Raw genomic sequence first — 24,884 nt, forward strand, 5'->3', positions numbered from 1 at the left:
CTGTGGCTCAGATCACTGCTGTGGCTCAGATCACTGCTATGGCACGTGTTTGATCCCTAGCTTGGGAATGTCCACATGTCGCAGATATGGGAAAAAAGAAAGAAAAAGAAAAAGGGAAAAAATAGGTCTTTGAAATCAAATGGGCTTTCTTTTCCCACACTTCTACCCCTGACCCTTCAGTGTCCTGCCCAAGAGAGCAGGTATTTGTGGCTGTACTCCATCAGCCTGTCTCAGCCCTCAGGACACTGCTCATGCCTTTCCTTCTGCCCTGCTTCCCCCCCTCCCTATTCCTGCTCATGCCATAGTAAGCTCTACTTCTTCCAGGAAGGCTTCCATAACTCCTGTCCCTTCCAGGTAATGCCAGTTTTCAGGGCCCTGAACAGATTACATTTGGGGGCAGAAGTGTCAGGGATGGGTTTTAGGAAGATGTGGCTGCAGGGTGGATGTGCATTAGATTACTGCACTTCAAGCTTCCTTGACTGCTATTCCCAGTGAAAAATATATCTTAAGTCCCAACCAACACACACACCTACACAAAGATGTGTAAAACTGAAACAGAAGTTTTGTAAAAAATAGTGCTGTGTGATGCATTTGGATATTTTCTGTTCTATGTATTTTTTTAAGGAAAAATGCTGGTTGTAGTCCACTGAATTGATTTTACAACCCAGTAATGGGTCACAATTCACAGGGTGAAAAATGCAGAGTGAGGTCATTACTGCTGAGAACAACTCCAGACACAGCCAGGGGGTCTTGTCCAGAGGTCACCCCTTGGGTGCCTCAAGGAGTTGGGAGATGATGGCATTGGCAGCTGTGTCCTCCTGGTGGCAATCCACCTGGTGGTGCTCTGCTCTCTCCACTGAGTCCCCTTTTGGGGCCCCAGTTGGTTGTGCCACAAAGTGGCCAGGGGCGCAGGTGCGTTTTTAGTGCTGTGGAAGGAAGTTAAAGCCTATAAAGCACTCCAGACACCTGACAGATGCCAGCTCAGTGTCAAATGTCACAGGACTGTATCTCTGATCCCTCTTGATGAAGCTTCTCATGGAGACAAAGCTTCCAGGCCTCTTGTGGCTCACTGGTGCTGCTCACCTGGCAGGGCTATGAATAACAAAGAGTATAAGAGCAAAACATCTTAGACTGTTACATGCAGCCTAACAATGACAGCACATTACCAGGCAGAAGATGGATGACAAACAAACATAAGGAACTCTCCAGGTGGGAGTGAGTCTTGGATCCCCATCTCCCTTTGGAACTAGAAGTTGTTGAAAACAGAATCTGTAGAAATAGCTATGTCAAAAGCCCTGCGTTTAAGTCAGGTGTTACCCCTCTGAGAGCCTTAAACTCTGTTAACACTTAGCACTCTTTTCTAAGAAAAGTGCCTATCTGATTTCTTAACCCACTGAAGAAGAGACAAAATTATCTGGAAGAGGGGTGGTGGTAGGTCTTTTCCAGAGATAGACATTTAGATAACAGGAAAGTGAAAGCCACAGGTCAAGACAGAGAAACAATAAGGAAAGACCATCACATTATTATCTAGTTCCTTAGGGAATGCTTGCAACGATGAGCACTTCTGTGGGAAAGGGTTATTTTTTAAAGGCGTTAGCCATAAGCCACATTTTAGCACAATTTCCCTTAAAAGCGGTTTGCAATAGTGTTTTGGCCATTGAAGTTTCACTTTTTATTTATTTTATTTTATTTTTTGTCTTTTTTTTTTTTTTTTTTTTTTTTTTTTTGGCGTTTTCTTGAGCTGATCCTGCGGCATATGGAGGTTCCCAGGCTAGGGGTCTAATCGGAGCTGTAGCCACCGGCCTACACCAGAGCCACAGCAACGTGGGATCCGAGCCACGTCTGTGACCTACACCACAGCTCACGGCAACGCCGGATCCTTAACCCACTGAGCAAGTCCAGGGATCGAACCCAAAACCTCATGGTTCCTGGTCGGATTCGTTAACCACTGAGCCACTGTGGGAACTCCGAAGTTTCATTTTTTAGAAAACGTATTCACAGGAACCACAGCGATTCTGGATAAAAGAGATGTGGTTGAAGTGCTCCTGATTAGGGCTAGTCATGAGTTTGAGGCATGTTGTAATCTTGGGTTCATGGTCAAGTCCTCCTCACTGAACCATAGCCTGAAATCCCCTGTTACTGTTCCTGTTGGATTTCTTTGTTCACCAGTGTGAATTTATAAGTAAATTCTTTCCAATGTGAAAGTTTATTGATAGTGGCTCCCTGATATTCTGAAGGTAAATGTAGACAAAGGACTATGAGCTGGTCATTGCATAAGAATGGGGTGGGGTGGGGCCTGGATGGGGTAGCCTAAATGACCAGAGGGTACAACAAAGCCACTGGGATTTGAGCTGGGGTGTTTTTAGGGAGCAGTGGTGGGTGAACTTGGATGACAAATTCTACCCTTTTTATTACTTTGCCTGAGGACAGCCCACCTACTGAGGCAGGGCCAGGTCAAAGTCCAGTGAGGAAGGTGGAAAACTGTCTCGTGAGGATGGGGTTCAGGGCAGTGCAGGGCCTGGCCCCTCCAGGAAAGCTTTGTGGAGACAGCAGGCTGGGGCCACCTGACTCTGAAACTAGCTCCTGAGCTCCAGAGCATTTTCAGGCATCCCAAGGCTGCTGTCTTGTCAGTTCAGTACTCTCCCTGGCTGTTTGCTCTGGGGGTAGCTGTGCACAGGGCGCCCCTTCTACAACCCAGTCAAGCGCTAGGACTGGCCAGGCTGGCTTGGCAGGTCCAAGGGTGTAGAGGTGCCCCAGCCCCCCCACCCCTGCCCCAAGCACACCTGGTGCCCACAGACCTCATTCCAGAGCTTTAGGGCCCTGAACGCCCAGTGGTGTCATGGCAGATCATTTCCCTGGAGATGGGTGGTGTCAGTCATGCCCATTTTATAGCTAGGTAAACAGGCTGTGGCGTTAAGTGTCTTAGAAAGGGCAGAGCCAAGACTTGGAACCAAGGTTTCCAAGGCCAAAATTGAGTGCCGTTTCCATACTCCACCCTGGGCAAGACCACAGTTGACTCAGCCAAGAACCCCGCCCCAGGAGGAGATGGAGCCAGAGGTCTGCTAGCTGACCACCCCAGCCCAGGGAAGGGGCAGAAGGTCTCTGAGAGCCCTGCCCCTCCAGGCCTGTCTCCTGCTCCCCAGATCCCTGCCTACTCCTGGGATCCCTTTCACAAAGCCAGTGCGTGCCTGTGAAATGCTCCTGCAATGTGGAGCAGGACCCCTCCTGCAATGTGGTCCCTGCCTGCTCGCTCTTGATGGAAACGTCTCTCAACCAGTAGTCATTTTATCTTTATTTTTTATTTTTGTCTTTTTAAGGTCGCACCTGCGGCATATGGAGGTTCCCAGGTAAGGGGTCCAATCAGAGTTACAGCAACTGGCCTGCGCTACAGCCACAGCAATGCTAGATCCCAGCCTTGTCTGTGACCTACGCCGCAGCTCACTGCAGCTCCGGATCCTTAACCCACTGAGCAAGGCCAGGAACCTGGACCCTCATGTTCCTAGTCAGATTCGTTTCTGTTGCGCCACGACGGGAACTCCTTCCCAGTAGTCATTTTAGAGAAGGAAAGCAATGGTTTAGGGAAAAACAAACAAACAAACAAAAAACATGTTTTTAAGCAGTGGTGGCTTTTTATTTACCCTTAAAACTTTTTTTGTTTTTTTAGGGCTGCACCCAGGGCACGTGGATGTTCCACATTAGAGGTCGAATTGGAGCTGTAGCCTCTGGCCTACGCCACAGCCACAGCAACGAGGGATCTGAGCCATGTCTGCAACCTACACCACAGCTCATGGCAATGCCGGATCCTTAACCTACTGAGCGAGGCCAGGGATGGAACCCACATCCTCATGGATACTAGTCAGGTTCGTTAACCACTGAGCCATGATGGACACACTCTTAAGATTTTTTTAAAGAACAATTTTAAGTTCAAAACAAAATTAAGAGGAAGTTACAGAGATTTCCCGTATACCCCCTGCCTCCACACATGCACAGCCTTCCCCTGGCATCGGCATCGGCATCGGCATTGGCATCAGCATCGGCATCCCTCACTGGACCATACGTTTGTTACAAATGACGAATCTGTGTGGTAGCCTTTTTTTTTTCCCCCCCGAGTTTTATCAGAACATGCTTAAAATTGAAAAGAGATACAAGAAGAACTATTCTGCGAGAATGTGGAGAAACCTCCGTGTGCCTTCCTGTCTCTTGACCCCCTCCTACTCCCTACCCAGATTCTGTAGAACCTGGATGTAGTTTATGACTCTTGCTCTGAGGCGAGGAGCATTACCACTACTCTTTGTTAATGAGCTCTTCCCCTGGTTGTGCCTCTAGAACCTAAATGCCATGTGGCGGGTTTTTTTGTTGTTGTTTTTAGAAAAATTATGGTAAAACTTACGTAACATAAAATTTATCATTTTAACCATTTTTGAGTGTATCATTCAGTGGCATTAAGTACATTCACATAGTTCTGCAACTATTACTACTGTCAATTTCCAGAACTTTCTCATCATTCTTTTTTTTTTTTTTTTTTTTTTTTTGTCTTTTTGTCTTTTTGTCTTTTTCTAGGGCTGCACCTGCGGCATATGGAGGTTCCCAGGCTAGGGGTCTAATTGGAGCTGTAGCTGCCGGCCTACGCCACAGCCATAGCAATGAGGGATCCAAGCCACATCTGAGCAAGGCCAGGGATTGAACCCCCAACCTCTTGGTTCCTAATCGGTTTCTTTAACCACTGAGCCACGATGGGAACTCCCTTTCTTATCATTCTAAACTGAATCTCTCCACCCTAAACAGTAATTCCCTGTCTCTTCCCCCCCCCCACCGCCCCAGATCCTGGCAATGGCCATTCTACTTTGTCTCTATGAATATGTCTATTCTGGGTACCTTATAAGTAGAATCATGTAATGTTTGTCTGGCTTACTTAGTATAAAAGCTTCAGGGTTCATCCATGTGGTAGCATATGTCAGAATTTCCTTCCTTTTAAAGGTTGAATAATATTCCATTGTATGTGTATGCCACATGATTCTATGTTGAAGTTTTTGAGGAACCATCATACCATTTTCCACGTAAGATGCACTATTTTACATTCCCCTCAGCAGTACACAAGTGTTGTAATTTCTCCATATTCTTGCCCGCGTGGCAGGGGTTTTAACTTCTTGTTTGTAGATGTATCCCCAGAGACTAGGACAGTGCCCAGCACATAGTAGATACTCAATAAGTATGTATTGTGGGAGTTCCCGTCGTGGTGCAGTGGTTAACGAATCCGACTAGGAACCATGAGGTTGCGGGTTCGGTCCCTGCCCTTGCTCAGTGGGTTAACGATCCGGCGTTGCCGTGAGCTGTGGTGTAGGTTGCAGACGTGGCTCGGATCCCGCGTTGCTGTGGCTCTGGCGTAGGCTGGTGGCTACAGCTCCAATTGGACCCCTAGCCTGGGAACCTCCATATGCCGCAGGAGCGGCCCAAGAAATAGCAAAAAGACAAAAAAAAAAAAAAAAAAAAAAGTATGTATTGGGTGGATGAATGGGAGGCTTTAGTCTCTAGGCAGCTGTACCAGGGAGCCCTTGGACCTGTCAGCAGAACCTTTCCTTTCTAGTCCTTGCTTAGTTCTAAGAGAATCATCCTTTTGATGGGTTAAGTGATCTATAGGTGCCCACTAGTGTCAAGAGAAATGGTGGCACTGCAGAGGTCAGGGAATTGAATGTGCTGGCTGGCAATGGGAGTGTTTTTTAGACTCTGGGTCTCTACCCCTTTGTGGCTCATGAAACCGTTTTTAGTGGTTAAAAGCATCTATGAAAAATGAAAATAGTGTAAAAATACCAGGATATGCCACATAGAAGAAAGAATATCATTTTGCAAAACATTTGTTTTTTATGTAATGTCTATGTATGTGTGGAATGGGTCACAAAGAGTTTGAAAAGCTCTATTGTATAGGGTCTCTAGCCTCTGTCAGCCTGAAGAATTCTCATAGCAGGAAGCTTACTACTTCACATGGAAGCCCACATCATTTAAGGTCTGCTGTAACATTGGAGTATTCCTTCCTTAATTGGCAGAAACCATTAAGCTTGTTAAGATGTTTGTTTTGAGGCCCTGCTGTGTACTAAGACCAGTTATAGGCACTGTTAGCTAAACTGCCCCCACTGCCACCTATCCTCAGCCACAGTGGGGTTACCTGTGTGGGAAGCAGCCCAGCTCTGACTCCTCCCTGCAGGGAAGAGCCTTCAGCACAGTGTCTTTTTTTTAAGTGATTTTTATTTTTTCCATTATAGCTGGTTTACAGTGTTCTGTCAATTTCTACTGTACACAGTGACCCAGTCACACATGCATGTACATTCTTTTTCTCACATTATCCTCCATCATGTTCCATCACAAGTGACTAGATATAATTCCCTGTGCTATACAGCAGGATACATGGTGTCTTTTGATTTGGATTCATGTTAGACACACTTTTTCTCCAGTGAAGTCATCTGCATATGGGACATCTGCAGGCAGGAAGGCCTCCCTCAGTTCCAGTCTCCACAGGTCCAGTCTAGGATAACTGCTCCCTTCTCTGAGGTGTGCCCTTGGGCTCCTCACATCTAATTTATTGCATGCATCCCGCACTTCCTTTCCAAGTCTGATGACAATTCCATCCACCATTATTGTGGGATGCTGAGGCAAATGAAGATAAATGATTCGGGATCCGAGCCACATCTGCGACCTCAGCTCACAGCAACACCGGATCCTTAACCCACTGAGCCAGGCCAGGGATCAAACCCCATGGTTCCTAGTCGAATTTGTTAACCACTGAGCCACAATGGAAACTCCAAATGTACCTATAACTTTCTATTTCTTCTTTCTTTCTTTCTTTTTCTTTTTATGGCTGCACCTATGGCATATGGCAGTTCCTGGGATAGGGGTCAATTTTGAGCTACAGCTGCCGGTCTACACCACAGCCACAGCAACACAGGATCCGAGTTGCATCTGCGACCTACACCATAGCTAATGGCAACGCTGGATCCTTAACCCACTGAGCGAGGCCAGGGATTGAACCCACATCTTCACAGAGACAGCATTGGGTCCTTAACCTGCTGAGCCACTGCAGGAACTCCCCATTTCTTCTTTCTTCTTGACTTCTGGGGTTAATGTTACTAGTCATGCCACACCCAGGCCCAGGTTCTGTGCTCTCTTAGCTTTCCTGTATCTCCCCTACCACACACAGCCTTGTGACACAGGTCTCATTGCTTAATTGTCTTCTCCTTCACTAGGCTTTTACCTCTCAGAGGGCAGTAACTGTTGCATTCATCTTTCTGACCTTAGACCTGGCACACGAAGCTTGTGTTCCACATGTATTTGTTGAGTGGATGGATGTATGAATTTTAGACTTCTTGAGACTGGAGACTGAATCTTTTCTTTTCTTACCAATTCCACATCTCACCCCAGCTCTGAGCTGAACCCATAATAAATCCGATAGGTTGGTCAATTGATGGAAGTGCTAGAGATTGAATGAGAAATTTTTCTATGGTCAAACATGGATTTTGATTCTATAGGAAATAAAACCTAGAAGCTAGAGTCTCCCAAATACTTGGAGTGCCTGTCAGTGAGAGGCCAGACCCTATCACACGGGAGTCAAGATCCTGGGCAATGGGAAGGTGGTACAGTGAGGTGGAAAGAACTTGGGTAATAAAACAAAAGAGGGGGTTTGTGTGGATCAATGGTGATAAAGTGCCGGGAACTGAGGAGTGCGGTTAACTCAGCTCTCTGCATCCAAGGTCCAAATCTAAAAGAAAAATGGGGAAGGAAGGTGAGAGAGAGAGCACCTAGGTTTGGAAGCTAGATCAAACTAGACCTGAATCCCCTTTCCATCTCCTTTATTTATTTATTTTCCAGCTGCACCCACAGCATTTGTAAGTTCCCAGATCAGGGATTGAATCTGAGCTGCAGCTTGACCTGTCATAACTGCAGCAGTGTCACTAGATCCTAAACTCACTGTGCTGGGCCAAGGATCGAACTGGTCCTGCCATGGGGACAAGCCAGATCATTAACACTGCACCACAGCAGGAACACCTCATCTCCTTTAATTACAGAATTCTAGACATGGTATTAATCTGTGTCCTAGTTTCTGCATCTGTGGAATAAGAATTATGTACTACATGTGACAGATTCCTCACTGTTCCTGGCACATGGTAGATAATCAGTAAATAATGGGAATTATTAGTACCATGGCATTATGTTTGGCATGCCTTATTAGTGTAGGTCCAGTTAACAAGAGCCAAAAAGTCATTTTTAGAAGAATCCTAGCTCATATCCTTGAAGAAAGTGTTGACTTTGAGGATGCAGGAAGGTCAGGAAGGTTGGGTTTGGACTTTCAGAAACAGGAAGTCTACCTTTGGGCAGAGGTGATGTCTTGTCTGATCTCCAGACAAACCTCCTCGTCTGATCTCCAGACAAACATCCTTGTCTGATCTCCAGACAGAATCTCATTGGTAGGTTTGGATCCTGTCCTAATTGTCCCACTGGGAATTGAGGGAGGTGGAGGTCTCCCTTAAAAAAGTGAGGTGCTATATCTAGAAGAAGGGAGAGGCAGAACTGTTGACCGTCACACATGAGGATCCCATCCACCCTCACCTCCTACCCAAACCCTGGTGCTCAGTGATGCCCACGGAGTGAGCCCTCATGTGCAGAACTATGTAACTACTGCTTCCCCCCACCTCCCCACTCTCTAAATTCCTCCACCAATTTTTAATTTCAACACACAGTTTTCCCAGCCCAGCCTGGCCTGGCTCTGAGCAGGAGGGTGGCACCTTTACTGAAAAGACTGCCCTGTTCCAGGACTTCCTGCCTCCTCTGCATCCCTCCCCAAGAATCCCAGGCCCACATGGTCCCCTGCTCTGTACAAAGTTCTCTACACCCTGCAGAAAAGAACCTCAGGCTAGTTTTCGAATTTTCATTTGCTTCTTCCTATTTACACTTTTTTGAAACTGAGTCTTTTTTTTGCTTTACTCTTGGCTCTGGCCTGCAGGAGATATGTTCTTAGGAAGGCTACCTGGAGACCCTAGGTTTCCAACAGAACTAGGAACTCAACTGAAACAAACTGAAAACACGGGTACTGAGATTGCTGAGTGTTCTTAGGTGCTGATTCCTCTCCTCCATGGGGCTGTGGGAGGAAAGGGTTTGGGGGAGGGACCCAGTGTAGGCTTTGCCAGCCCTTTCTGCTCCCTTCTCTCCCCTTTTCTGCTCCCAGTGTTCTAGGCAGATATCATCCAGTCAGGATGTCCAGAAGGCCTCCAGGCCTGAGGGTTCACAGTAAGCAGCCTTAGGCCTGACTAGGTAGAGAAGCAGACCTACCTTTTCAGGACTGGAAGTTAGCATATTTGCCTTGGTGCCCTTGTCCTCCCTCCCTCATGTCCCCCCAAGACTTGTCCATCCCAGAGGGTATTGCTTGCTGCGAACTTTTCTTCCCTTTACCCTTGGGGAAGTTCTCTCCTGGGTCGTTTTCCCTTTCAACCAGCTGTGTGTCAGGAGGCTCTGATCAGTTAATCCCCACACAGGTGGTACATTAAAATCCCAGAAACTTGTATTTTATAGGGGAGATTTAATAGAGTGTCAACTGTAAAGGGTAACTCTAAGGATTAGCTCTTCATTATGGGGTCCCTTGGGCAGTATGGCTCTAGTGCCTGAGGGAGGGAGGGAAGAAGGGAGGAGGGAAGAACTAACTGGTGGGAAAAAAGGAACTGATGGGGAGTGATTTCCCATCAGTCATCTTCTTAGGATTCCATTCACCCCATAAACAGATGGCTGTCTGCTCTGCTGGTTAAAGGCCTGGCTTTGGGAGGGTAGCTGGACTCTACCAACCTGAGCATCTTTAAAAGGAAGGAAAATAAAATTTTGAAAGGAAATGGTGGCAAGCAGTGAAATGTGGCATTTGGGTAGGGGAATTTTTTTTTCTTTCTTTTCTTTTTTTTGAGATACAATATTATCCACAAACCACAAACATTATCCTTTAAAGTGTATAATTCAGTGATTTTTAGTGTATTCATAAGGTAATCCAATTATCATCACTATCTAATTCCAAAACATTGTCATCACCCCAACCCATTAGCAATCACTCCCAATGCCCCAGCAGCTGGAATCCACTAATCTACTTTCTGTCTCTATGGATTTACTTATCCGGGACATTTCACGTGAATAGAATTATACAATCAGTGCAATTTTGTGCCTGGTGTCTTTCACTTAACAAAATGCTTTCATTGTTCATCCATGTTATATAGCACATGTCAGTACTTCATTCCTTTTTATTGATGAATAATATTCTGTTGGATGATATATATTTCATTTGTCCCAAAGGACATGTGGATTGTTTCCATTTTTTAGCTATAAAAAATAGTATTGCTATGAACATTTATGTACAAGTTTTTTTCTCTTTGCAGACATATGTTTTCAGTTCTCTTGAGTATATACTTCACAGTGAAATTGCTGGATCATATGGTAATCCTGTGTTTAAATTTTTGAGGAACTGCCAGGGGTTGGGTATTTTTGATACCCTTTTTTCTAATTGTAAACATAACATGTTTATTGTAGAAAATTTATAACATATATGAGTGTATTAAGAAGAAAATAATAAGTGTATTAAGAAATTCAAGATACCATATTATATTTAGAAAGTGAATACTTTTAAGGCTTTTGGGGTGTGTGTGTGTGTGTGTGTGTGTGTGTGTGTGTGTGTGTGTGGAAGAGTTGTATCAATTTTATATTCCCACCAGTAGTTTAGGAGGACAAAGACTTTGCTAACCCGATAGACATAACAACACTCTAATTATACGACCCATTAATAACTACCTTTACTATATGGTGTATTTCCTTCTTGTCTTACTTATGTACATTATTTAAAAAATTGTATTGTGCTTAAAGTATATATAGTTTTGTGTCCTAATTATTCCATTTTACCTTCTATTGTAAGCATTTTCCATGTTAATAAATATTATAGTAACATGATTCTTTCTGACCACATTCTGTCATCGTTGGATGCACTATAACTTATTTAATCAACATGCTTGGGGTTCCTGCTCTGGTGCAGTGGGATCAGCAGCATCTTGGGAGTGCTGGGATGCAGGTTCAATCCCCAGTGCAGTACAGTGAGTTAAAGATCTGGTGTTGCTGTAGCTGCGGCTTAGGTGGCAACTGTGGCTCAGATTTGATCCCTGGCCCAAGAACTCCATATGCCATGAACTGGCCAAAAAAGAAAAAAAAAAATCAAACGTGCTATTCTTGGATATGTAATTCATTTCCGCATTTCTGTGGTTATCACAAGTGGTGCAATATCCTTGTACGTAAATGCCCATCCTCATCTCTGATAAATTTTGAGATTAAATCTTAGAAATGAAAGTCTGGGTAAAAGAATATGAACATTTAAAAAAATAAAGCTTTTGAAGTTGCCAAGTGGCCTAGTGGTTAAGGATCCCCTCTTGTCACTGGTGTGGTGCAGTTTTGATCCCTGGCCTAGGAACTTCTGCATGTTGTGTGTGCAGCCAAAAGTAAATAAACATGTAAGTAAATAAATAAACACACAAGTAAAGCTTTCATTTTGAAGTAATTTTAGATTTTTGGAAAAATTGCAAAGATACTATAATGAGTTCCCGTATACCCTTCACCCAGTTTCCTCTAATATTAATGTCTTACCCAGCCAGAGGATATTCATCAAAACTAATCAGTTAACATTGGCATGGTACTACTAACTAAACTCCAGACTTTATTTGGCTTTCATCAGTTTTGTTACTAATGTGTTTTTTTTTCCATTCTATGGAAAATTCAAGATACCATATTGTATTTAGAAAGTTAATACTTTTAAGGCTTTTAGGGTGTGTGTATATGTGCGTGTGTGTAAAAGTTGTGTCAATTTATATTCCCACCAGTAGTATAGGAGGAAAAAGACTTTGCCAACTTAATAGACATAACAATAAAAACAGTACTGTAAATTTAGCAGGCATTTCTTTTTTTCTCCCTTTTAATTTACTTCATTGAAGTATAGTTAATTTACAATGTTGTATTAATTTCTACTATATAGCCATGTGATTCAGTTATACAGTATTATTCTTTTTCATATTCTTTTCCATTATGATTTACTACAGGATATTGAATATAGTTCCCTGTGCAATAGGACCTTGTTGTTTATCTATTCTATATTTAATGGTTTACATCTACTAATCCCAAACTCCCACCCCATTCTCCCCCACACCCCTCATCCTGGGCAACCACAAGTCTGTTCTCCTTGTCTGTGAGTCTGTTTCTGTTTCGTATATAAGTTCATTTGTGCTATATTTTAGGTTCCACATTTAAGTGATATCGTATGGCATTTGTCTTTCTCTTTCTGACTTATTTCACTTAGTGTGATAATCTTTAGGTTGGCAGGCATTTCTTAATTGTTGGTGGGTTTAAAGATTTTTTTTCATACTTGGGGGCCAGTTTTACTTCTTGGTTTTGGTTTCCTAATCATCTGTAGGGGTTTTTGTCCATGTATAAGCCTGTAGCTTCCATCCAACCTCACATATTACCAATGACAGGTGAGTGTGTAGAAAGCCATCCTGCATCCTGCAAAGTCACCCAGGTTGGGTGCCCCTGGCAGGGGTGGGCCTGCCCATGTGCTGCTTGCAGGCCTTGTTTCTCCCGGCAGAGACCTGGGAGATAATGAGGTGTGCTCTCTGAGAGTGGGCTCAACTGGCGACCAGGAGGCTAGCTGTGTACAAAGAGCAGTATAGGGTGGGCAGTTGTAGGTTGTAAATAGAGTCAGGTTGATTGGGGTTTCATCCCACTTCTCTTACTACTTATGTGAATTTGAGCAAATCCAGTCCATTTACTGAGCACTAGTTTTTTCTTTTCTTTCTTTTTCTTTTTCTTTTTTTAGCTTTTTAGGGCCGCACCTGTGGCAAATGAAAGTTCCCAGGCTATGGGTCGAATTGGAGCTGCAGCTGCTGGCCTTTGTCACAGCCACAGCAATACAGAGCCAAATGGGAATTCTGGACTAAGTGATAGAAAGGAGGGGTTCATATCTCTGTGTAATCATCACCGTAAATTGAGCTAGCTCTAGGTTGGCCAGTGCTCTGGGTAACTTATTTAATTTGCACTAATGCTAGTTGGGTTGGTCCCCCTTTTTGTTTCATAAGAGAAGAAACAGAGGCCAGGTAGCTGCTTAGCTCAGCATCAGGGCCAGGCTGGCTCTGCCCCTCACTGACTGATTAGACCAATAGCAGGCCTCAGCAACAGTCAGTCAGCCATGCCGCTAAAGGGGTCCTGATCAGGTTATATGATCATGGCTGAAAAAGGCCAGAATACTGAAATAAGAGAAAACCTCGCCTTCCTGAGTTACAGACTCTGGGATGATGCGTGCCCAAGGCTGCTCCAGGGTTTATGAAAGCCACCCCCCACTACCCCACACAGCTAAGAAAACAGTCTCAGAGACAATGGGTGACTTGCCAGAAACCACACTGCAGGTATGTGACAGCATTTGGACAAGAGGACGTATCTTCCAATGTCTTCTCTCCCCATCTGTTCAGAAGTCAGGGGGATATGAGAATCTGGGAATTTCCTCAGGGAGGGTTTTCCCAGACTGGTTCTGGGGATGGCCACACAGTGAGTGAGGGGCAGAGCTGGCCTGACCCTGATGCTGAGCCTTCTAGTCCACTGGGTTGTGTCCCCTCCGGGGCAGAGGGACCTGAAGGCCAATGTTTTGGGATGTGTGTGTGTGTGACTCTCCCTAGAACCAGTCTGGGAAAACCCTCCCTGGGGAGACTCCCAGATTCTCACATCCCCACGACTTCTGAACAGATGGGGAGAGTATTGGGAGGAGCTTAGGCACTCCTGGGGATGACAGTTCTGTAGGGGTGACTCTCTGAGTTCTGAGGTCTCTGCCTGGGCAGAAGGCCCAGGGCCCAGCCTGCATCCATCCTGCAGAGGGCTATACTCCTTTCTCTCCTTGTGTTCATGCAAAGATGGTTTGAGGAACCTTACTTGCTGCTTCTTTGGGCTGAGGTGGGGTCCATGTCTGGGTTTGCATCCAGCCAATGGGCAGAACATGCCATTGTCATCGTGTACCCCCAAGGGCAAGGACCCATATCTGGGGCTCACGACCTACAGACACGGTAGCTTGGAATGGTATAGTGACACAGCAAGCCCCTCCCCTTAGTGACTATGTCACACGGGTCCCTCCACTGCTCCCACAGTGTTACTTCTCCTCATTTCTACCTCTTTCCCCTTTACCTCATTGACTCAAAACTGTTTTTTGAAAAAGAGAAAATCTCCTAAGACCTCATTATGATCCTCCAAAGATGCATTCTATCCAACTTTCCTGATGAACTTGTTCAATATGGAAATGGTACCATATTTATCCAAATCTTAAGTCAGGTTTGACTAAAAAATCATGTTGGGCTATGTCTTTCCATTTGTAGTTATTAAGCCCTTCCTAGGTGATACTGAGCTGCACGGTGAGTACAATAGAATTCTGAAGGCCAGCCATCATTTTACGAGTGAAGGTGGACAGCTCAGAGATACGGAGCTCAGCCAAAGTCACATAGCTACTTAGGGGCCATCATGGGTTTGGAACTCGAGGTTCCTGCTTTTGAGCTCTGTGCTCTTTCAACATCATCATACACAATGTACACTGTGGTTGGAGGAGCAGGAACAGCACCTCTGGAACAATTACAGAACTCTTAGAGGGGAGCAGAGTTCCCCTTGTTGGTGATTTCCCACCCACAGTGGGCTTGTTGCCAGTGTCTTTATGTTGTTTGCTTATATATGTTTGTCTGAGGGTTGTAATTTTCTTTTGAGACACTGGGAAATCCCATAATTAAAACAAAACAAAACAAAACCAACTTCTGGCATTCCCATCATGGCTCAGCGGGTTAAGAACCCGACACAGTGTCCAGGAGGATGCAGGTTCCATGCCTGGCCTTGCTCGGTGGGTTAAGTATCCTGCATTATTGTGGCTTGGATCCAGTGTGGCTATGGCTGTGGCTGTGGCTGGCAGCTGCAGCTCCGATTTGACCCCTAGCCTGGGAATTTCCATATGCCACATGTGTGGCCCTAAAAAGCAAAAACAAAACAACACACACACACACACACACACACACACACACACACACACACACACCCTCAGTGAAATTGAATTTTTTTTTTTTTTGCCCAGTTTGTTCTTCTTCATTGTGTTTGTGTGTATTGTATTCTAGCACTTTCTATCCTCAATGTCACTTAGGTTTTTGTGGGAGAGGGCTGTCTGTATATGCTTTGCATGGGGCACAATGACAGAGACAGAGCAGAGGGGGAGTGAAATGTGGTGAAGAGGCGCTTGTGTGGAAAGGAGGTATCATGCTTTCATATTGACTGAGATGCTCTGAGCCTGAGGGAGAAGGGGGTCTGGCATGGTTGTCCACTGGGAGGGTGAGGTGGGGTCTCTGGGAGAGAGAAAGGAGGCTGGTAAAGAGCTTTCCTAACCCAGAAATATACAGGTTTTGAAGGCTTCTGACTCAGTGTCAGTGTCATTCATTCTTTCACTCACATAATTCTGGAGAGCATTCAACAACTAATGTTCTATAAGCACCTCTGTGTAAAGGCCCTGTGTTAGGTCTCAGAAAGGATGTGTTTTATATCGAAGGATGTATCTTGCTTCTGTTCTCTCCTTTCTAGGAGAGAATCAGTCCCTCTGGATCCTGTGGCCCCAAGGGCTCTGGAGTGACTCCTGGCTGGGGTCAGGCCTCCTGGGGTCAGGGTAGGGGTGAAGGCTGCCCATCCACATCGCTGTCTCACCAAGACCAGATTGGAGGGAGCGAGGTGCTGTGGGGCTGAGCCTGGCTTCCAAAGGAAGGCACCACCGTAGCTCCTCTGAGAAGCCAGTGGGCCAAGAACAGGGCTTGGAGAAGATGGGTTTCCACCCCTCCCTGCCTTACACCTGACTTTTTGTCAGAGTAGAGGAAAACACCTGGGCCCACTCCAAAAATGAAACCAGGTTTGCATCTCACGAGAGATCAGGGTAAAGTGTAAAAATGGAGATGGTGAGGCGGGGGGCAGGTTCCCATTGTGGCTCAGTAGAAACGAACCCCACTAGTATCTATGAGGACACGGGTTTGATCCCTGGCTTTGCTCAGCTGGTTAAGCATCTGGCGTTGCCGTGAGCTGTGGTGTACGTCGTAGGTGTGGCTCAGATCCAATATCGTTGCAATGGCTGTGGCGTAGGCTGGCAGCTACCACTCTGATTCAACCCCTAGCCTGGGAACTTCCATATGCTGTGAGTGCGGCCCTAAAAATACAAGGAAAAAAAAATAGGAAACTGGGGACCTTGGCACAGGCTGGGGCTGGCTTCAGGGGTCACTGTCCTAGGTTGGGCCTCCCCAGGACACACAATGGAAGATGGGGGCCATGTGGAGCAGTGCTGAGGGTAGGTCACATTTCTAACTCCTATCTCTTTGGAGTTATGAGTTGGGCAGATTTTATCTTGCTTGTTTTGACCTTCCATGAGGCAACAGCAGGAGGAGGGGGAGAGAACAGAACAACAAGTGTGCTGGTTGTTCTTTTGACCCATTTAGCAACTTCCTGTATTTTTTTAGCAAGGACAGGTATAACATCTTATGCTCTGAGGTGCCCAGTCCCTAACGTATGCCATGGCCTCGAGGTCATCTAGAAGTTGACCCTGGTTTAGCCCAGTTAAAGGCAGATTCATTGACTGTGGCTGTTAAATATGCCTCTTTGGTTGGGTCTTTCCATTCATCTGGCCAGTCATTTAGCAGATAATTTGGGGCACCTACTTTGTGCCTCATATAGTGAGGGGCCTTTGGGTTCACATCTTCTTCACACTTTGCTCCTTTCACCTTTATCCTTCAGCAAGGACCACATTTTACCAATGATGACATGGCACCATGGGGAGAAAACCACAGACTTATCTGCCCTCTGAGTGAAGCGTGTGGCAAATTCAGATGCATCTGCTCTGGAGTATTTTCCTCAAGCATTTCTGGGTGTTTTCCAAACTTAGCAATCCCCTAAAGGATGGAGGAGGAGGCAGGTAGGGGAGCTTTCCAGGGAGAGGAACAGCATGGGCAAAGGCTGTGAAGGGAACCAGGACCCTCCAAAAACCCAAGGGAAGGCAGTGTGACAAGGAAGGAAAGGTGAATTTGCAGGTTGGGCTCTTACTGGGCAAGTGGGGCCTCTCTGTGAGCCTCTTCTTCTTCTTCCTTTTTTTTTTTGGCTTTTTACGGCCGCGCCTGTGGCATATGGAGGTTCCCAGGCTATAGGGGTTGTGAGCCTCTTCTTGATCCCCTCACTTCACCTATGACACCCCTTTCTTTTCTCAGCTCTCCTTCAAGTATTAGGCTCTGGAAGGCCTTCCCTGAGTGCAGGGAGGTAGTCAGGCCCTCTGCTAAATGCCCTCTTTATCCTTCCTCTCCAGACCCTAGTGTCTCCTCTGGAGGAGCTTTGCCCTTCAGGGACTGGAGCTTGTCAGCTTTCTGTGGCCTTGAGCTGGGGTAGACCCTCTGTCCTCCTGCCCGAGGGTCAAGTCTTAGCCTGGAACTGTCCTAGAAGGTATGGCAGGAGCTGCCAGGCATGTGCCCAGGGTCTGCTCTGTACCTGAGGATAAGCCCTGCTCCAGGAGCTCTGGGGGTTGCAGGGCCTCTGGCTGACAGGGGATGTGATAGGACTGCAGACATGCCATCAACCCACAACCCTGTATCCTGGGAACAGCCTGGCCTTATGGCTCTGTGCCCTCTTTGACCACCCAACATTGTCATTACCTAGAACCATTGAACCTCTGCTCTAAAACAATTCTAGAATCCCCACTCTCTGATTCCAGACTTCTTTACAGAGTTTTCATTCACAGCTTCCATCACCCCCGTCCTCAGCCTCATAGAGTTCCCCAGACCCCTGCCCCAGCCCAGCTTCACCTCCCGCTCCTAAAGACCCAGACCTTCTCCTGCACACCAGACACCCTCTTCCCTGAACCTGCCAAGCCCCTGCCCCTCTGTCCTTTCCTACCCCTGACTGGGCTAGGACAGCCTAGCCCCAGTTAAGACCAAACTCCCACTGCCCTCATCTCCCCTGGAGTGACTACAAACTCCAGGCTTCATCACAAACGCACTGCAAGCAGCCCAGTTGTCTCCTTTTCTGCTAGAACTGGTGCAAAGCTTTCCCACCGCCCCCCACCCCATAACCTCTCCACCACACTCCCAGCCAGCAACTGCAATGCTGCATCTCTAGGAAATCAGAGGGCACCTGATGGGGAGTCCCCGCTGTGGCCATCATTGGAGGGGACTAAGGGGTTGGGGGAAGCACCAGCGCTGAGCTCCGCAGGGCTGTGAAGGCCCTGCCACTTCTGGCCTGAGTGTCGTTTTGCCTGCTCTCTGCCTGCTCTGCCCTCTCTGTCTCTCTGTCTCTGTCTCTGTCTCTCCCCCAGGGATTACTCCCCACTGAATCTCTTCACTCCTAACTCCATTTGGCACCTGCTTCCCAGGGAATCTGAATTGATACACTACCTTCCAGGCTCACCATCTGTGTGTTTTGCTGCTGTGGTTCCACCTGGTCCTTCCTGCACACTTTGTGAGAGGCAGCTAGCTCCTCACCCACCCATAGCTAGGCCTTCCAGCCAGGCTGTGGACCTCTCTCTTGTTTGTCTCTCTCAGACCCCTCAGTCTCAGGAGCCAGCATCCCCTCTTCCCAACTTTCCTCTTCTCTCTGTTGCCCTGCACTTGTCCTTGCCAGCTGGCCTTCCTTCACTCATTATCACCAGGGCCCTAAGTCACTAAAATCCTCAGCTGCGTCTCTATCTTTCCCACCCTGGCCTATGCTAAGTACTCTCTTCTCCCTGAACCATCCCCTCTTGTTTTCTGGGCTCCTATCTGTTCTCTGCCTCTTCTCTCTTTCACTGTGTCTTTGTCTCCTGGCCCATGGCTGCCCCTCCCTTTGATGCTGGTGTCCCCAGGCCTGGGATGTGATCCTCTTCTCTTCTCAGCCATCTCTCTCCCTCCATAGAGAGATGTTTCTCAAATATAGACTTGAAGATGACTCCAAATTCCATTTTTCAATCAGGACTTTTTCCTGAAATCCAGATTCCAATATTTAACTGACAAGGGGACTTTTCCATTTGGCCCTAATCATATGTACCTCAAACCCAGCAAGTCCCAGGATGAATTCATAGTCATCCAATAAAGCCATTCCTTTGGGGTCTTTCACGAGTACCATCACCATCCTTCAAGTCACCCAGACCAGAAATGAGGCTGCCCCCTCAGTCTTCCCTTTCAGGTCACCAGGTACCACCGATTCTACTACACCCGCTCTCCCAGTCCATCCGCTCCTCTCCTCAGCACTGCCATTGAACATGGCCTTCAGCATTTCTTAAGTGCACTGCCGATTCCGTCACTTAACCCCATACTCTGTATCTCTTCATTATATTTCTCATATTGATCCTTCTGAAAGTCTTGTAATTCTGGCTGGGGAAGACTTTCATTACTCCCATGGCCTTCCTCCCTGTTGGCATCACTATCAAGCTTTCTCCATGTGCTAACTAAAATTCCTCTGGATCTGGCCTTGCCTTCCCCTGTGGGCTTCTCTTGATCCTGAGCGCTAGCTGAACTGAATCACTTATAGCTCACAATGCATCCTGGAATCTCATACCTCAGGGCCTTTGAACCTGCCTCCTTCTTCCTAGAGCAGTCTCCCCCATTCCTCACCTGGCTAACTCCTACCCATCCGTCAAAGCTCAGATCAAGGCTGTAGTCCTCGAGAGGCTTAGCAAGGGTGTTTCCTCTTCTGCTCTTCCCCAGCACCCTCTGCAGAGCTCTGCCTACAAGGGAGCTGATTGCCCCAGTTCTGTTTCCCCTATAAGACGAGAGCTTTTTTGAGAGTCCGGCTCATTTCTGCATCCCCAGCACCTAGCACAGAATCTGTCACATAGCACTTAAGAAATATTAGTAGTGAAGGACTGAGTGAGCAAACAAATGGAGTGGGGGTGCTCATTACAGAGATAATATTTGAGGTGAGTCAAAAGAAATGACTAAGATTTTGTGAAACAGGAATCTGAGGGAGAAGGGCATTTCAGAGACAGGGGGATGACATGTGTGAGGCACGGAAGTCTGGGAGGGTGGACTGCCTTAGCGGCACCACAGGCTTAGGGGAACTGCAACTAGTTCTGTAGCTGGGTCAGTGGTTGTGTACAGGACATGCTGGAGATGGATCTGGAGAGATGGGGCGAGGGACAATGCCTACTGGTCTCTGGAAAGCCTGACTTTATCCAGTACAGAACAGGGCAGGACATAATGAGTGTTTTGTTGCCCTGAGGAAGGTGGGCAGCACCAGGCCATGGGGGGAGGGGTCCAGGAAGGAGGTGATGGGGCTGTGACCCAGAAGAGGCCAGGGAAGAGAGAGCCAAGACAGACTTGAAAGGGGTTTAGATGGCAGTGAACTGTGCCAGAGGAGATGTGAGGGTTGCGGGATGGTGATGCTGTGGTTTCTGGCTTGGGTTCCTGGGTAGATGGTGAAGCACTTTACCAAGATGGTAGCCATGGAGAGGAGCAGGTTTGAGAGTAAGAAAATGAGTTCAGTTTTTCTCATAATGTAGGACCTGCAAAGGATACATTGAAAGGGGACATTAGGCTTGGAGAACTTTTTGAAGGTCCCATTCAAGACAGAGCTGGGGGTGAATGTAGGGAGGGGCCTTGTCAGATTCAGGTGTGCTCAAATCAGACTAGCTTCTAAGAACTGATTGTTAAATTTTCAGAAATTTTGTGAGACAGTAGTTAAACCTAGCTATTATTTAAAAATTAAAATATGTAAAATTAGAATTAGATGTCATATTAAAAACAGATAAATACTCAAAACTCATCACTTTGAGAACTTTAAAATGTTTTGCTGTTTATGCTCTTAAGATTCTTAACATCTATTACACCTGTGGAAGTGCTATATAAGGTTACTGTGCTTTTCTTTCCACCTCTGCATTCAGTGACATCACTTTGGTAACTTGAAATCAGCCATGGTGGGTATATTTACACCATGGATATTGACAAACACCACACATCAGGGTTTGATTTATTGTTTTGTTGACTGTCTAGACTTATGAGACTTAATGGAGGAAATCTTAATGATACACATTAAATTTATGTTGTGCCTGTAGCCATTACGTTTTGAATGGCACAGAAGAATTGAACAAATGTTTTTCCAATATTCAAAAACTATTATCTGATTCAGTAAGAAAGTTGCTTATACCATAAGCAAATGAGTGAAATTCCAATACGTATCTTTATTGTTTTACTTTTTTCTTTTTTTAAAAAAATTTTTAAGTTATTTATTTATTTATTTTTTGGTCTCTTTTTTGTCTTTTCTAGGGCTGAACCCATGGCACATGGAGGTTCCCAGGCTAAGGGTCCAATTGGAGCTGTAGCCACTGGCCTAAGCCAGAGCCACAGCAATGCGGGATCCGAGCCACGTCTGTGACCTACACCACAGCTCACAGCAACGCCGGATCCCCAACCCACTGAATGAGGCCGGGGATCGAACCCACAATCTCATGGTTCCTAGTTAGATTGGTTAACCACTGCGCCACGACGGGAACTCCTGTTTTACTTTTTTCTTATGTTGGCACAAATGGAAATATCAATGACCATTCATGTCGGAACTACACTCATTTGTCAGTTATAATTATAGGTTGGTTTTGAAGTCAGTGGGTTGGTAAAAATCAATGAAAACTTTTTTTTTTTTTTTTTCAGGGCTGCACTCACAGCATATGGAAGTTCCCAGGCTAGGGGTCGAATCAGAGTGCAGCTGCCAGCCACAGCATAGCCATAGCAATGAAGGTTCCAGGCCGCATCAGCGACCTATAGCACAGCTCACAGCAACGCTGGATCCTTAACCCACTAAACAAGGAGACCAGGGATTGAACCTGCGTCCTCATGGAAACTAGTCGGGTTGTTACTACTGAGCCACAATGGGAACCCCCAACGAAAGCATTCTCTAAGACTTGATTTGCTATATGCAATTGACAATAAAGAACATTGTATATTTTGTTATTATTTGTAAATTGCTAAACATCGTTTATGTCAGTTTATAATAAACTCATATTTATGTATATATGCATACATTTTTTTTCTCCAGACGGCCTGTTGTCTAACATTTACCAGCACACCGCAGGGCACAGGACCTGACTCTTTGGAAGGATTCCCAGAAGAAGGAGAGAATTATTGGTGGAAAGATGCTCCTATTGATGTAGAGAGAAGAGCGGGTGAGTGAGACTCAGGTGGAGGGATTAGTCTGGGTGGGCAGAGAGTCCCCGAGGAAGGAATAGGAGTGGACAGAACCTGGGGCTCCCTATTTCCTCAGCTGTGGAGGATGTTTGCCATCTTCGGAGAGTGCGGGGCAGAGAGGAAGCAAGGAGCTGGGGCAGTTTGCCTACAGTGCTCAGTAAGGGCAAAGAAGGGACCTTTGGGGATGAGGCTGACTCAGAAAGACAGGAGACCAGAACAACGGAATCCTAACTGTGAGTGCCAGTAGGATTCCAGTTCTGGGCTCCACCCTGCAGGATGAATTGTTTTATTAATCTCCCTGGATGATCCTAAGAGGAAACTGGGAGCCTGGGAGAGGTTAAGTCCTTTGTCTACAGCCCATAACCGCTTAGTGGCTGAGTCGGGGTGTGGAGTGAAGGCAGAGTTGCTCCGTTGACAAGGCAGGAGCCTGCCCAGCAGCACCCTTCTCCTTAGCAGAGCCCCTCAGCCTGTGCAAACTGGAACTGCTCCAGGACAGAGGTTGGTGGTGCAGGTGTGGCACATGTCAAGGCCTCGAGGGCATCAAAAGGCATGGCAAGGCCCCCTTACACCTCTGGCCTCACTCTGGGGGCCACCTCCCAGTGTGCTTCTGCCACCACTCTGCAGTGTCTGCAGAAGCTCATACTAGCAAATTGGGGCTTGCATTATTTTGTTATGCCCTTGTTATTTTCTTTTCTATTCATTAATTCTTATTGTGATTTTAAAAAGTAAAGTACATGACAGATTAGAAATGTACAAAATTAGTCCTTTTCCTTCAAACATTTGAGAAGCTTTGACCTAACCCATGCTTCTAGTCATGTTGCTCCCCTGCTGGAAACCTTTAGTGATCTCTACTGGCCACAGCAGAGGTTTCAAATGGTGGGTGGGGACGTTTGTGGTTTGGGAGCTTAATTTAGTGTGTCATTACCAGTGTTAAGAAAAGAAAAAGAGGAGTTCCCATCGTGGCCCAGCAGTTTACTAACTTGATTAGCATCCATGAGGACATGGCTTCAATCCCTGGCCTTGCTTAGTGGGTTAAGGATCTGGTGTTGCTGTGAGCTTTGGTGTAGGTTGCAGACTTAGCTTGGATCTCACGTTCCTGTGGCTGGGGCATAGGCCGGCAACTACAGCTCCGATTGGACCCCTAGCCTGGGAACTTCCATATGTCATGGGTTTGGCCCTAGAAAGACAAAAAAAGACTAAAAAAAAAAAATGTGGAGTAAAATAGAAAATATCAGAGTATCAGAGTGTATCATGTAGTAAATGCGTTTTGCTTTATATATATACACATATACTTATGTGTGTATATATATTTTATATATCAGAACTTATAGGTGCTAGAGTATGAAGAAGAATGTCTTTCCTACTATTATCACAGTAAGGAAAAGTTTGAATGCCACTGGTCTACCAGATAAAGACAGCGCTGCCAGGCCCAATGTTCAAAGTCACAGAGGAGAGGCCATTGCTGAGGAAGAGCAGGCAGCACTTCCTGGGAAAAGGGTGAAGGTGACCATGTCTAGAGGATGGATGAGCCAAGGGAATGACACGAGCAAAGACCCAGAAAGACCAGACTTTCATGCCTAGATTGTATTGGTGTTCCAACTTGGAATAGGTCTGGTCCTGGCCTCCAGGAGCTTGCTGGTGACATGAGGATTGCGGTCCCTGTGATGTGTCCTTAGAGGCCCCTAGGTCTGTCAGGGAAATCAAGGAAGACTTCCAAGAGGTGGCAATACTATAGCTGACTTCTGAGGGAAGGGTTGGGGTTCGCCAAGAGAACAGAGGTGAGAGGAAGGCTTGCCTGGCCAAGTGAGCGGCTTGTGAAGAGGAACAAGAAAGCCCCTCATGTTTTGGGAACTACAAGTCGTTTGGTGTAGGTGGAGCATGAACAAGGGAAGGGCCTCGCGTGCCATGCTGAGATTCTGGGTTTTGTTCTGGCCTGGGGAGCCACAGAGGAATTTTGGACAGAAGGACATGAGTAGACTTCCATCTCAGGACTCTAGCAGCCCTAGGAGAGTGGATTAACAGGGAGGGGACAGCAGGCAGAGAGACCTGTGGGATGACTATTGCAGTGGTTGGGCCTGAAGTAGGACCGTGAGGGTGCAAAGGAGAGCGGGAGGGAGAGACTCAGAGAAGCCAGCAGACATGGCAGCCCATCAGTTGACCAGTCAGATGGGCAGTGAGAGGAGTGGGAGGAGAAGATGACTCTGGCATTGCTGACTCAGGAAACTGGCTCTGTGGTGGTGCCTTTTGCCCAGATAAAGAATACGTGAGGTGGAACAGATCAGGAGAAGATAGTACATTTAGTGTTGAAAGTGGCACTTGTGGGTGGACGAGGCAGAGGAGAGAGTTTAGGCCAGGGACATGCTGGGGAGAGTATAGAATGAGAGAGGGAGGGCTGTAGAGGGAGCCTCAGGAAGAAGGGCTGAGAGCAGTGGTCTTTGAGGCACAAGATTTAAAAACTTCGGAAAATCCAGTTCCCTGAAGGGTCCCTGGGATGTGGCCATCGGGAGGCCACAGAGGCCCTTGGCAAGAGGACAGCTCAGGGTAGAGGAGACAGAAGACAGGGGGGAGTGGGAGTTCCTATTGTGATTCAGTGGAAACGAATCCAACTAGTATCCATGAGGATGTGGATTCAATCTCTGGCCTCACTCA

At 46.4% G+C, this 24,884-nt stretch overlaps 1 protein-coding gene across 18 annotated transcripts in view; it reads left to right on the forward strand.

The window, feature by feature from the left end:
• The window catches only part of ASPRV1 (aspartic peptidase, retroviral-like 1), a 212,607-nt gene that overhangs the window by 135,239 nt on the left and 52,484 nt on the right, over nt 1-24,884 (forward strand). For 17 of the 18 annotated variants that reach the window (XR_002342602.1, XR_002342605.1, XR_002342601.1 and 14 more), the window contains one exon: nt 22,087-22,213. The gene's annotated coding sequence lies outside the window, so the exon portion shown is untranslated. Of the gene's footprint in view, nt 1-16,187; nt 19,976-22,086; nt 22,214-24,884 lie in introns of those variants that run through there. The other variant, XR_002342617.1, reaches the window with a different exon arrangement.

This window comes from Sus scrofa, chromosome 3, assembly GCF_000003025.6.
Source record: "Sus scrofa isolate TJ Tabasco breed Duroc chromosome 3, Sscrofa11.1, whole genome shotgun sequence".
Lineage (NCBI taxonomy): Eukaryota > Metazoa > Chordata > Mammalia > Artiodactyla > Suidae > Sus > Sus scrofa.